The sequence below is a fragment of the Natator depressus genome, chromosome 11, assembly GCF_965152275.1.
Source record: "Natator depressus isolate rNatDep1 chromosome 11, rNatDep2.hap1, whole genome shotgun sequence".
NCBI lineage: Eukaryota > Metazoa > Chordata > Testudines > Cheloniidae > Natator > Natator depressus.
This window is the reverse complement of record NC_134244.1, coordinates 53,037,611-53,050,996: the sequence shown is the minus strand read 5'-3', so window position 1 is coordinate 53,050,996 and position 13,386 is coordinate 53,037,611. Positions and strand designations below refer to the sequence as shown.

Below are 13,386 nucleotides of genomic sequence, written 5' to 3'. Positions count from 1 at the left end.
TCAACATATCTTAGCTGGTAAGCTCCTGGTGCATTCAAAAATTTGCAATAAATACTGACGCTGAAACTTCTCCAAAACCTGCTCTCTAATTAAAGGTGATTTGCACCATGAAGGAAATATATAAAGAGAGAATCTATAATTAAAGTGCCATGTTATCGTATTCTAAAGTTTAGAGTATCTTGAAACTAAATACACAGTATTATCATTAGAACTTTTACTGAGGAATTTTTCTGATTTCATTAGCATAGGTTAAATCTTTTTAACTCGTGAATGTCAAGGCTACATTTTGTATTTGTCTGTTATTCATTTAAATCAAGGCAGGAGAAATCTCTTCAGGGGGCTGGATTGTCTTTGTTATACAAAAAATTTAGTAATTCCAAAATAGAAATGCAGAAGAAAAAGTTAAAAAAAAAATCAGTGGACAAAGTGGTGCCAGATTATGCCCAAAGGTGAATTTGGAACACAGAATAGAAGATGAACAGAAGAAATGTATAAATGTCAGAGTAGCAGGAGAAATTGTGTCTGGTTTTTGCTATCTTTTCACTTGGGAGAACAACTACAACTCAGATAAAGCTCTTCTAATAATGATAAAATTGAGGCAAAAATACTGTTTCTTGAGTGCAAGTTTAATAGCTGAAAAGAGTCATTATTTTATTTATATCTGGGTGTAGGGTTAAACCATGCTGGACAGTTGGATAGCTGTGCCAAACCAGTTATAGGTGCCTGAAATGCTCAAGCTAGTACGATACAGAATACTTAGTATGATACCACACAAAAACAGTGAGTGATGAGTCGTCATAGTTGGTGATGAGGTGGTTTTCTGAAGAGGCAGAATTAGAGGTCTTTATATACATGCTTTCAGAGGCTGCTCTGGGTGAGTGGGTGGCACAGAAGAAGGTCAGAATTTGGGACAAAGAGAAAGGAGTGACAGTTGGCAGATCAGAGGGGTTGAAGGCAGAGGTGTATTAGAGAGCCTTGTTATGAAGTGCCTTGAAGGAGAAACTTAGGCTGAGATTTTCAAAAGTGACGTGGCTACTTTGTATGCCTAAGTTTTTGGGAGCCTAATTTGAGTCCCCTTAAAGAGACTTGATATTTTGACAGTAGGTGCTCAGCACTTTCTGAAATCTAGGCTCCTTTTAAGGCATTTCAAGTTGGGCACTGAAAACCTGAGAGCCCCCAAATCACTGTTTGCTTCTGGAAAATCTTGGTGTCCACCTTTCTGTGGCAAAAGAGAGGCAGCCTATCACTTGATGTGGTCAGAATAGCAAAGTAGCTAGATCACTTTGGCAGCAGCATAAAGTGTGGACAAGGAACAGCCATTACTCTGGGAGGGCTACGTTACATCCAGGCACTTTCTTTTGAGGGTTTAAAAAAAATGACAAGATTTTATTTTAGTAACAAATCAGGCAGCTCGTGTTACAAAAGCTGCACTGGTGCCTAAATTCTGACACTAATTACAGTCACCTCTTTACAGGTCATCCCCTGTAAATGCCCAAATGCCACGAGTTTAGCATTTAGAAGTGTTCAGTAACCATCTGTGTCAGAACTTCTTCTCATTCCTACTTCATGCACAGGAACTTTGGAGGGGTGGGAAACACTCACCATTGTGCACATCCCAAACTTTTCTCTGCTCAAATCCTGTATTGATTGGGCCTTTTCGAAGGAATTGCAACACACACACAAGAAATCCTACCCACGTGTAACACTGAGAAATCCCACTGATAGCAGGTGGCTGGTTGAGTGCTTATGCTCTTTAATGGACCCTGTCTAATTTGCTGTCTTGTTAGTCAATCAATGACTTTCTGTATGCCTTTAGAAAATTATCTCTTGGTGGCATGTTGTGTAATTTTTTGGTTTCTGCTAATTGTGTACACCTTAGAAATGGTTAGAGGTAATCTAGATGCCATTATTTAGACTTAGCTTCCTGATGTATTGGTCAAGCTGAATGTAGGAATGGCAAGCTCATATTCATCAGGCTGAGATTCAAAAGCAGAGTGGGGAGACAGGTTTCCTTAGTACTAATGATCTGATACACACCATTTGTATCCAAACTGTCACTGCAAGACACTGCTGGGAGTAAGAATTGAAGTCAACTTGAAGCTCTGCTTCTGGCATTATCTGGCAAGCTCGCAAAATGCAACATCAAAAAATGTAATTACACCCTATTCACAGAGGTCTCATGAAAAATGTATTGAGTTAGATATTTACTCTGCTGCTAAGCCAAACTCTGACATTCGTCTTTATGATGAAATATGATATACGGGTATATGCCCACATGTATAGTTCTCTCTATTTATTGTAATGTATACACATAGAGAAATGTGTAGGTCTGTGTGTGTATATACAGAATGTTATTTCACTGACATAGCAAGGTGGTGACTAGACTTTGTGTCTGCAATGGTACATTTTCATGATAATTTTCTAAGCTGATACGCTATGTAGCAAACCAATATGGTCATTTCTTAGATTAGATAAATATTATTTGAAGATCTCTTCAGCACCCAGGGATGTCTGCTATTTTCAGGGACTAATCTTACTTCCCAGGATGAAATCCCTGCCTCATTAAAGTCAATAGCAAAACTCCCGTTGCCTTCACTGGGACCAGTTCACCCTCAGCGTTTTCCTCTCCTTCCTGACCCAAAATGCTTGCACTGATGAATACTTTTACTCTTCAGCTTCCTGGATAGGGCCAAAGGCTTCATTCTGCTTTTGCAATTGGAGGGGCAAAATGCAGGGGATTCAGATTATCGAGGCTACACGAGAGGGAGGGTTGGCTGTGTGGCTTGCTCTCTCTTTTATCTACAGAGACATCTCTGTGGCATTTCCCCCACACACACACACACAATCAAACCAAGGATTGCAGGACAGGTTAAGCCAGTTCCCCTACTGCTGGGTGAACCTACTCCACCTGAGGGAGTTTGGGCAACAGAGGCAGACGGGGCGTCATGTGAGCATGACAAATCCAGGAGCAGTCAAGGAGACCTAGTGAGGCACAAGGCCTCTGTGGGGATAGGCTTGGCTGTCAGTGGATAGCCAAAGAACAAGAGTTTTGTGGAGAACCCCCTTTGCCTGAGAGAATGGATAGACAGAAAGTCAGTGGATTTCTGAGCCCCCCATGTGGGAATAATTTGGCCCATAGTTATTGATTACAGTTTCTATTATCATAATGCTGAGAGGTCCCAATCCAGAACACAGGCATTGTACGTACACATAAGACAGTCCCTGAACGCTTGTCCCCATTTTACACATAAATAATTGACACGCCCAAGGTCATGCTGGAAGACTTGTGACAGAGGTAAGAACTACCAGACTTCCTCAGGCCAATCCAGCACCTTAACTATCTTTCCATTTTTCCTACCTTCCCAGTATTTAAAAGTGATACAGTCCTTGAAAAGCAAACCAAATCAGAAAAATAAGCTCATAGTGTGGGAATGAGAAAACGTCATTTGTCCTCTTTCATCACTTTGTTGTCCAAAGATCTAATTACTTCAGTGGCTTTCGATAAATGGCTGTCTCTTTTTGGTTATTCCACACACCCTACTTACAGTTTAAGATTCTTTCTAAGTATTTTTTCTTTAATTAAAAAAAATGCTAGCAGCCAGGTCTTCTGCATCTATTTTTGAAATCTGTGCATGTTTGAATCCAATAAAACCAAGCATTTTTAAATGTTCTAATGTCTTATGGTTGCTAGATAAATATGAGGTAATAGCACCCTTCATCCCAAAGTACACTAGAAGCTCTTCACAAATGTAAGATGACTTACAAACTTCACGTGGAGAGCTTCATCCACAATTGAAATGTAGCTACCAAGGTGGTGAAATGTGGCTGTTTAAGAACACAGAGACCAATTCGTAAGACAACCACTTACGGTGTTGCCAAACACAAACATTCACAAACCAGGAGTCAGGCCCCCGCAAATCAAGCAATTGTTTTAAAATAATACATTTGGGGTTCTTTGTATTTGCCTTTTTTGCTTTCGGAGCCGTTAGGATAAAACTCGCTTCATATTTTCAAACTTTTCTCTGCAACCATGAAGGCTAGAAATTTATGTTAAACAAAATGAAATCTGAGCTCCTCATGAAAGCCAGCTTCCGGCATTTGGGGATTTCACAAAGCCATCAAATATCACAAGACTCATGATAAAATGGAAAAAACTGGTGACAGGGTGTGAAGAAAGCTATGGTGTGAAGCAGGGGACAAGGAGGCAGACAGAATGTAATTACCCGCTCTATAATTTGGCTGGGATACTGGGATTATCCCCATCATTGGGAGGAACAGTGACACTGAGTTCTTACCCAGAATGGCCAGGGCTTTGGTTTATTTTTCCACAGTAAAATCTGAGAGTTCCTTTGCTCCCTGCATATGGCCCCAGTCACGGGTGACTCTAGTTCTTTTGTGGGCGGCTAGTATTAGTTCTCCCTCAATGCCCAGTTCATTCCTAAACATGCCATCTGATGGCTGCTCAAAACAGTAATCTGTGTATTAAAGAAGAAAATGTAGAGTTGAAGTTCACCAAGCAAAAGATTTAAATAACTGTAAAAAAGGCTGCTTGTTCTACTTATAAAAGCCCCATTTTCCAGAGTTTTAACAAGACATGGGCTTTGAATTATTTGATTATAACAATGCCTGTAAGTTTACTGAGCAAAGTTTTTAAAAAAAAAAGAGCGAGAGAGAAAAAAATCAAAAGAATGGATCGCATCACAAGTTCAACAAAGGAGAAATCAGCGTGGTAAATTGCACTTGCAATGCTGCACAAATATGCCTTGTGTATGTTGGCATAAATAGCAAATCAGCACTTTTGTAGTACCTATGGTATGATACAGACAACTAGACAGGTGTAAATATGACTAACTAGGGATATGTTGGAATATAATCAGGTAAATATACCAACTCATGGGCTTAAATTGGGTAACTAATTACTTGTAAATGTTAAATTACACTGAGAAATCTTTATTTGATGTCTTACTGCTTTATTCAGTTTAGACACATTATTTTTAAAGATTGTGTTCAAGTAAGCATCAGTTTGGAAGCCTTTCTAACAGGATACCAAAAAGGCAAATGATTGTGGTGTTTGAAATCCTTCAACGCTTACTCCCCCTTAGGACTGATTGTGTCTACTCTTGATTTATACCAGAATCAGGTCAGATGTTGCTTTCTTCAATTTGGTTTGATCGGTCTGGTCTGGCTTCAGGCTTACTTCTGGGTCTGCCATGTCAGGAAAGTCTAACTACTTGGGAATAATCAATCACTTCCCCTCGGGGGTGCTGAATAAACCTTGATAGGAACAGAAATGGCTTTCTCCTGCATGAATTAGGTATTGTTCCCAGTATCCCTTTGGGGCCCAATTCAGAGATCATTGGAAGGACTGCTGCTGATTTAAATGGGGGTGGTGTAAGCCCTAGGTATATAATATTGGCAAAGCTGTAAAGACTTAGCTGCTTTGGGAACACTGGTTTACATTAAATATGTAGCAGTAAGTTCACTGTTTCCAGTTCTCTTTCTTTTTATCATGAGTCTTGTGATATTTGGGATTTTTCTTAAAGAACCACTCCTGGAGGCATGTGATAAGGGGAGGATCTCAGCTTTCATCTTATAAGGAATTTTCTAGCCGTCCAGGTTGCTTGAGAGAAGCTTGAAAATGTGACCCAGTAAAGATAGCTCTTCTATGGTGCTTTTCATCAATAGATCTCAAAGCACTCTACAAAGGAGGCCATTATCCTCATCCCTGTTTTACAGAGGGGTAAACTGAGGTACAAGAGTAGTCTGAAAGCAAATAATACATTTGATCTTTTTTTTTAAAACCTCAAGATTTTAAAGCAAATCTCATGATTTTTTGAGTACTAATTCATGACGTTTGAATGCTTAAGCTTGGCAGCACTGTGCTGTACATTTTGCTTTCAAGTCCCTCCTCCTCTTTCCTCTCTCTTCTCACACCTCTGAAAATCTAATAAAATTAACATGCTTTGTACTAGGTTCACCCAAGGTAACTACAAAGAATGAAAACCTACACAAAGGCCTGGAAACCATGGCCATTACGTTTTTCAAGACTAGTTTATGGAAACGCTGATTTAAGGACTCATTCCTATGCCCACTAAAGTCTTCTTGTTGGTGAATCTGGCCCTAAATGCAGCTGTTCTAATTGCTTTGAATCTTCATCTTGAAACAATACTTGTACATTTTCTGAAATTTCTTGAAGTATTAGTTCGTTGATACAAGGCAGTTGTCCCAACATTATACTAGTAATGAAGTAGCTGTTTATCAGTACCACTAAAAATACTTTCTATGAGAGAGAGTATAGAAACAATGAAGAAGAAAGAGAAATGGAACCTAAAAGAGACAGTAATAAAAGGCATGTATCATGCATAAGCCCAGTACATGAGATGTCGCCTAAGTGCTGCCATTTTAGTGGAGCACTTATATAATAAACATTTGAAGAAAAATTTTACATGGCAGAAAACTGTATGAATGGAAACATCATCATTTCTCTTGATAACTTTGGTGCCATGGAGATTATGATCAGACTCTAGTTTAAAGGGTTTGCAGACTTTTAATAGATCACAAGGAACATCACACTTTGGGATGTAACTTTTATTCATTCAGTTCATTCACTACTGATATGCATACAGCTCCGTTTGTTACAAGCATCACGGTGCTGGTAGTAGCCTGAGGTTATGAACAATGGGTCTCCAGACAATATAGAGAAGGTTGGCCTTACATAGTTCCAACCCAACCATCAAGTAATACTTGTTTAGATCTGAGTTATACATTATACTTTGAACAAAGACATGTGGGGCTTTTGTCAGCCTCCTGCTTTTCAGTTTATGAAAGACACTTCAAAAGAATGTTCTTTATTTTTTTATTCCTGTAGACATACTTTAGAACTATTCAAGGTGTCTTTTTTAATACAGAAATACAATAGACTGTATGTATATATAATACATACAATATCTGTCAAATCTTTTATCTTTTTAAGGTTGCAAACGGTGTGATTGTTCCCTCCCCCTCGCCCCCATGAACTTTAGTCCATTGGAGTTAAAGTGAAAGCACCAAACCCACTTTATTCTGAACTCTTGAAACTATTGAATCAAACATACTTCTAATTCTAACAGTAATTTGAGTTAAAAGTATTAAAACACTTGTCTGTCCGCTCAAGTAACTACTCCCCCAAGTATTCTGGGGGTGGTGAGGGATTTTACAGTAAGACACAGTATTTCAGATAGTCAGGTCCTAGCCCACTGTGGACTTTGGAGATAAGGGTGGGATTTGAAATTAGATCCAGAACTGGTTTGGGAACAAGTATGGTGTGGAGAGCATTAGTGTAATTTGTTCTCCTCTGTATAGTCCAGGCATAAGATAGGCTGCTGCATTTAGAACCAGTTGAGGCTTCAATGTCAGCCCAAAGTAGAGAGGACTGCAGTAGTCAATCGTCATAGTAACAAGTCATGGATCCCTGGGGCCGGGTCTTTATCTGTGAGGCATGAGCACAATCCTTTTGCCATCTGGAGAAGGAAAAGGACATTTCTGTCCACTACCACAGCCTGAACATTCCGGTGTACGGTTGAAGAGAGTGTGAATCCCAAACAGTGCACTTCTTTGACAATCGTTGACCAAGCATTTGACTGCTGTAGGTTCTGTTGGATCTTAGCAATGCCCTACCCACATGACTCTTCCTATTTTACTTGAGTTAGGTAGGGAGCCAGCAATTTTTTGTCCAGGTTCTTATTTCTTCTAGACATTGAAATGATTGGGTATCTGCGCTGCCAACTTCAGATAAAAAATGAGATGTATATGCAAGTATGTCGTTTGCATATCCTTAGGACTTTATCCCATGATACCTGATTCCTTATGGAAAAATTCTGTGGAATTTAATGAAATCAATAAAATTCCATATAAATTACTGAAGAGATAATTTAGTAAAAAAAATAATGTTTCTGCAGGTGTTTTTTAACTAACTTGGAGGAAGGTCCAAAAAACTTAAAGAAATCTTGAACTTTTCAATAAAGGCTATTGGCTGAATGTAGAAATTGAAAAGGAGAAGGGAAAATACTAAGTTCTGTGGGATTTCCCAAGTGAGGGCTCTCAGTCAGGAGGAGCAGCTGTCCTGTATGACCCTCTAAATCTTGTCTGAGAGGAACGAGCTGAGTACAGTTCCACAACGCCCTGTTATTTCGCACAGATAGGTTAACAGCACTTCCTGGATGACTCTGTAGAAGACAGCTGGTAGTTCCAATAGAATCACGATGCATGTTGTGTTGTTGTCTGTAGCTATGAAGAAGGCATCCCCCCAACGTGATTACGGCTGTCCCTGATCCATAGCCAAGTCTGAAACCTGACTGAGAAGGTTCCAGGATATTGACAAAAGTTTTCTACTGTAAGAGGTGACCTTCTCAATGACCTTGCCCAGAGAGGGAAAACTTAAAACCAGGCAGCAGATAGCAAAATCAGTCGGGTGCATCCACAAATTTGGAGTCAGCCATACTATTCCCTTGCCTTCATCAGCCATGAGGGGAAAGGGATCTGACTTGTACAGTGGCAGGAATAGCCTTTAATGCTTCCTGATAGGTACAATGCTAGATAAGCAGTGTGGAATGAGCGCTTCAATGGGTTTGATTGCTGCTGTTCGTAAAAGACACTTCTGGATTTTGTTGACTTTTTTTCAGTGAACAAACTGACAATGTTTAATGACCATTATGGCAGTGAGATTGTGCTCCATTAATGCAGTTTGTAACTATATGTCATGCTAGTGGCAGCATCGAGCTATAGACTATATGTTTTCATTTGTGCTAAGTATTAGATTTTTAATAATGCAATGCTCTTTATATACATATCAACTCATATTAAAAATCTGCACTAAAGGTTATTACAGTTTTAAGTTAATATGATGAAATAGTACTCCTGGTGCAATTATTCTTGATAACAATGATCATAGAAATGAAGAAAATGCATATTGAAAATTGATTACAAGTCTGGTAAAAGCAATATTGCTCATAGTGCTATTTAATAGGGCTCAGTTGCTTTGCATTTCTGCTTACACTTAAATCAACGGCCTTGTCCACTCTGGATGATGATGATGATTTTATTTATTCATATAAATACAATATATAGTAATAAATGTAATATCCAGATATATACAAAACTGGCTTGTCTTTTTGAATGTGAATCAATTTATTTATAACCTCAATGGAAGTAGATCAACATCCAGGCCAAGCTTGTCTCTCTCCCTTTATTAAGAGACTAGGATCACTTTCATCCAATAATATTTATGTTGATAGAATGGAAATCACATAGTGTTGTGGAGCTCATACACTGGATTATTTGCTATGTCACTAATGTCTTCAGCAGTGCAGCAGGCTAACCCTTTTGAAATCAGTCAATACCTTTATTAAATAGTAACATTTAATTTTTGAGTGCTTTTATAAAATCCACAATAGTTGATGAAAGCGGATTAAAGGAGCATGAAATTAGTACGGCTTACATCTCTATGGTTTGTGAGCAATACTATTGTTGATCTCTAGATCTGATTCTGAACCCTGACAAAGTAGGCCAAAGTTTTTCATCTTAGTTTTCTAAACACAATTTTTTTAAACTTACTTCATTCTCACCCCATGAACAACAAATCTACCATATGTATAATATTTGTGTATGAAATGACCCTCTAACTTTTTCTCTAAGCAGTAACAAAAATGAATAACTATCGTATAAACTGACTACAACCTTAGTTGAAACTTCAGGGAAACTCTGATTATATGGGGGGGGGGAGACGTGGTAGGAGGAAACATTCCGTGGGGGCAGGTTATCCCACAACTGTCTAATTAATGTGTTTTTCCTCAGAAGCAGCTGGTGCTGGCCACTGTTGGAAACAGACTAGATGGACCACTGGTCTGACCCAGCAAGGCAATTTCTATGTGACTATATTATTACCCTCTCCAGAGTTAAAGAAGACCCCTTCCTGACTGTGCATCTGATCCAAGTTTATAGATCCAGTCAGATGAGTATGTTACAGGATTATTCAGTTATTTTTATGGTAACACCCATAATGTAGTTGGTACTTTCTGATCAGGAAAGAAGAGACAGTTCCTCACTAAGGAGCTCACATTCTAAAGACAGAGAACCAGATAAGAATTAGCAGTGGGGAAGGAATGTAAAGGTAGAGTTTTCAGAGAGATACTAGGCCAAATAGGGTTACCATAGTCAAATAGGGTTAATTTGTTCCTTTTTTCCCCCCTCTCATGTCAGTATAAATCAAATGGATTTCCCATAGGCAGCACATCAGAAGTTCTTCAGGAGGGACATGAGTGAGGAGAGAGGAGTGGCCTTACGGATGAGATTAGGAAGGGGGTTTCTTGCATATGGGTGATGTGGAAGAAGGGGTGGAGACATTTAGGTTAGAATTGGACAAAGGGGTGGATAAGGTTGGCATCATTGGTAGAGAGGAGGGCATGACAGCAAAATGAGACAAGGGCAGATCAGTAGGAGAGGCAGAATTATTAAAGTGCATAATAGGTTGTGACAAAAATCGTGATTTTGATATGATAGTAGAGGAAGAGCAAGTGGAGAGATTCAAAGAGCATGACATGGTCTAAACAGTGGCCAAGGAAGGTAATTTTTGTGGCCGCACTCTGTATTTGGGGGTGGGGCAGAGTGAATGTGTTTGATTGGGAGGCCAGCAAGGAGTAAGGTGCAGTAATCAGTGGAAAATGCTGAAATGCTGAATGAGATGAATGGATCCTCGTATTCTGGTGGAAGAAGTGACAGGATTTGGAAATGTGCTGGATAAAAGGGGCAAAAGATAAGGGAGAAGTCAGAATGCCAAGTGGGGCTCTGATCAGTTGTGCACTTGGGAAGGCTGTTTCATTATTCCTGAGACAAGACGTGTGTTTGGGACTTGGTCCCTGTTCCATAAGATGACTCTTTGCCTGAAGGATGGACTCTCTGGCTGGGGACAGGCAGATCTTCTCTTCCCCTCCCTTGGCTCATATGGAAGCGGTATAGACTTTTTGGCGTATTCTTCTCGTTTTACATGTAAGTGTATATATTGCATGCACTAACATTTCACCCTTTAATATGACTGAAGTGGAGTTTGGGCATGTGAGAATGAAATGAGTTCCAGCAAGGAGAATTTCTAAAGGATATGTCAAGTGATTAAAAAAAAAATTGTTTACTTGGAGGATTAAAACTGTGCTGCCAAAATCACTGAAGTGTATGGATCATTTGCTGTCATGCCAAAATTAAAATAAAATAAAACCATTGTCTTTTCAGATGAGATTATGAGCAAAACAATCTGTAGTTCCTAGAAAGCTCAGATAGCAGTGTTGTCAGAAACAGGCAAGAGGCATTTATTAGGTTTTTTTCTTCCCTATTTTCAGTCTAGATGTGAAGGTAGTTCTTGCATTGATACTGTAATTTCTTCTATTATTGTGTGCTCTTCTTTATTCTCCCGATGGTTCAGTCAAACAGCATTCAGCTAGACTATAATTCTTTCACGGGGGGAAAAAAGCTGGCACATTAACCTGCTGACATTGTTTAGTATCCTGCTGCTAGATCTGCAGTTCTGAGAAGGGCAAGTGAATGCTAAAGAAGACTAAATCTGAGCCACACTTCAGGCAATCTTACAGTTTGTGTATAGGATGACATCTGTGTCCCCTTCATGGTCTACTAAGGGCACCCACTTTAGGCTTCCAGTCATCATCTCTCTTGGGCAGAAACCCATGTCTCACTCCCTCCTGACTGTGGTTTAAAGACTGAACAGTTCCCTGGATTACACTGTGATATCCCCTGCAAGCAGACTGCCTAAACAGGCCAGCACCTGTGTTTTGCTTCCTCTCTGAAGGCAGTGACCGGTGTATTGCCCACAGTTACGTTACCACGCAGCTCCTTCTGAGCAAGTACATTTATTCTGAAGATAAAAGCATTAGAGAGAAAACATTTTTAAAAGTTCCTGTTTGCATGCTAAAAGCTTATCAGAGGTCAGCTCTCAATCTTATGGGACTCTAGCAGGTCAAATCCTCCCAACCCCTCTACAAGGATTGCCCCCTCCCTCTTGGACAGAAGGTTTTGTCCATTTGTTGGATCAGAAAGGATGCTCTGACTCAGTTTAATCTCAGGGTATTTATCTAACAGTTCTTTCTTTGTCTGTTGGCCTCTGGAGAGTCCTAGAATATGCAAGCCTCCCCAGGAGGTGGTTACACCTGGAGTGGTGGGGGTTACAACCTGGCTGATTTGACTTGATCACCATCCGCTGTTTTTAGTTCCTGGAGGAGCTGTGGAATAGAACACAATCATATATAAACTATTCATTTAAAACAATATACCCTAAAGACACTGCATCGCCACGCAGTGTCCATCACCTCTTTACCCTAGAGAGATTACATACAATTCCAACCTACAATACATTAACATAATACAGTAAGTTATTTCAAGGATATTGCAGGTAATTGCCATATCTGTCACACTCTGATCTTGGTCTGGAGCTAAGGTCTTGGAGCTAAATGTTCCTTGATTGAAATGTGGAGACCCCAACTGCATAGCCCTGAGTTGCATTTAATCTCAAAGTACAAAACTAGTATAATGTTGAGATAAGCCCAAACCAAAAGCCCGTATCTGATATGCTTGAATATTCAGGCACATGGGGAAGCGTGTGGATTCTGAACCTAGATCTAGAATGAAATGTTGCCGCTGGGTCTTTCCTTTATAATGGTCCAACATTCAAACATCCCTTAGCTTTAGGCTATTCAGAATCTTGATTGAATTGTTAAGTTCCTGCCCTTTTCTAGTATAATTATATCTTAAGAGGTGAAATCATTTTTCATCTTCATTGGCTGATTTGCCTATAGATATTGAGGTGCAGCTTCTACTAACACCAGTGTACCAGCCAAGGATAAAGGGAAGAACTGAGTCCCATATATTTACAATTTCATAAAAATATAAGACTCCATCTACATATCAGATTGTGCCTTCTGTATTTGAACAGACACAAAAGAGAATGAGCACATTTTAATAGATTGGTGGGGGGGGTCAAAAAACAAAATTTCAATTTTTGGTAACTGCACTCTCAAAGTGTTCTAAAACATTTAGGTTTTAGCAACTAAAAAACCCATATTTTTTTATTTAACCAAAAACTGTTTTAAATTACATGTTTTAGATATTTCCCATTCATAATTCCATTTTTGCCCCCCCCCCAGGCCATTTTTAATCAAAATTTCAACCAGAGCTTCCTGCCAGACACTTGCTTTGTGATTTTTTGCAAGTCAGTTAAGTTGTGTGTTTTAGTTTTCTGTACATTTATTCTTTGAGAGTCATGTTTTCAGCCTTGGCCTCTTGGTGTCTTTCTTCATTGCAAAGTTAACCCAAGTTACTTCTCTCAAGTTAGCTTAGTTCGAATGAGAG

At 39.3% G+C, this 13,386-nt stretch overlaps 1 protein-coding gene across 2 annotated transcripts in view; it reads left to right on the top strand.

Annotated features, from left to right (window-relative positions):
- The window catches only part of TMEFF2 (transmembrane protein with EGF like and two follistatin like domains 2), a 175,314-nt gene that overhangs the window by 43,169 nt on the left and 118,759 nt on the right, over positions 1–13,386 (top strand). The gene's annotated exons all lie outside the window — the stretch shown is intronic.